This window comes from Triticum aestivum, chromosome 7A, assembly GCF_018294505.1.
Source record: "Triticum aestivum cultivar Chinese Spring chromosome 7A, IWGSC CS RefSeq v2.1, whole genome shotgun sequence".
Taxonomy (NCBI): domain Eukaryota; kingdom Viridiplantae; phylum Streptophyta; class Magnoliopsida; order Poales; family Poaceae; genus Triticum; species Triticum aestivum.
In genome coordinates this window covers 262,891,606-262,892,996 of record NC_057812.1, presented here as the reverse complement: position 1 = coordinate 262,892,996, position 1,391 = coordinate 262,891,606, and positions in this window count along the sequence as shown.

The following is a 1,391-nucleotide window of genomic DNA, read 5'->3' as shown; positions in this document are numbered from 1 at the left end:
TGTCTGATGCACAAGAACATCATTTGAGTGAAAAAACATGGTATGATGACAGATGGAATATGTATTGATAATGGATGGGCATGGCATCTTGACATATATGATGAGTAAACTAAGCAGATGGCGGTGCAAAAAAGTAGAAGAAATGCAAGACAACATATGCAAGATACCCGCAATCAATAAAACATTGCCAAATTAGAACATGCACCTTGATGGGTGAACAGGACAGGCCATCTGCCTTTGACTCCTCGAGGTTAGAATAGTCATTAGGATGATATTCTGAATAAGAATCAACAGGTGGGGAGCGTATGAGTTTCATTGCATCCAGAATGGCACTCAATGCCTTGGTGCCAATTTTGTAATTCATTGCAGTGTTTAGCTTCAAGAGTGGACTGCTGCTAGTGCGACACAAAGCAGCTACACAGATCATAGTGTAGATATAACGGGAAAACCTTAAGCATCAGAGTAAAATCAGCAAAGTGGAACTTGCTGGAATATATGTGCTAGTATTGCTGGTACGGCTAGAAAGGCTTCGGATACCAGCTCTCTTCAAGTGAAGGTGCGGTACTATTAATATCAATGTAACTCTCAAAGGCGACACAGCTCCCCGCATTTCCTTGCTATTCTTATAGGATTCAAGTGGGCAGGCCACTACAAATCCTATTCCTATGTTTACAAGATCCTACGAATCAAAGAGGCTCAAAGTGTCCATCACAACCGACCGTATAGACCTCTACACTGCAAATGTCCCTGCTCATCTTCAGTACAAGGAACATATATACTGTACTACTATCATACTCCCTCCGTTCCAAAATATAAGTCTTGGTAGAGATTTCCACAATGGATCACATACAGATGTATCCAGGTACATTTTAGAGTGTAGATTCACTCATTTTGCTCCATATGTAGTCCATGGTGGAATCTATACAAAGACTTGTATTTAGGAACGGAGAGAGTACATATTAAAGAAGAACGGAAGAGGAACATGGTAAAGAAGAGCAAGCAGATTTTGGATAATAAAATGTTGGTTGCACAGTGCCCATACATGATGAATCAGAGCGCATTAAGAATGCAACTCCTAGCAGTCTCTCGGTCATTTCAGGCGGCTGGATGAAGATCCTACGTCTCCTAACCCTTCTTGTTCCTCGTCTCTGATTCTTCCCATACAGAACACCGCACGGCCACCGGTCGGACCACCGGCCCCCACCGCCTGTGTTCCTCTGCCACCCCCACCCCCACCCCCACCCCAACCCCCACCCATGTCGAGTTTTCTTTGTTCGGCGAGGCCCCACAACCACCCGAGCCCCTTCGATCGCACCGGCGAACTCCAACGAGCTCTGAAAAATCGACTGACCCAATTTTGAAATTTAGTCTACTGTGATTTAACTAGTGTG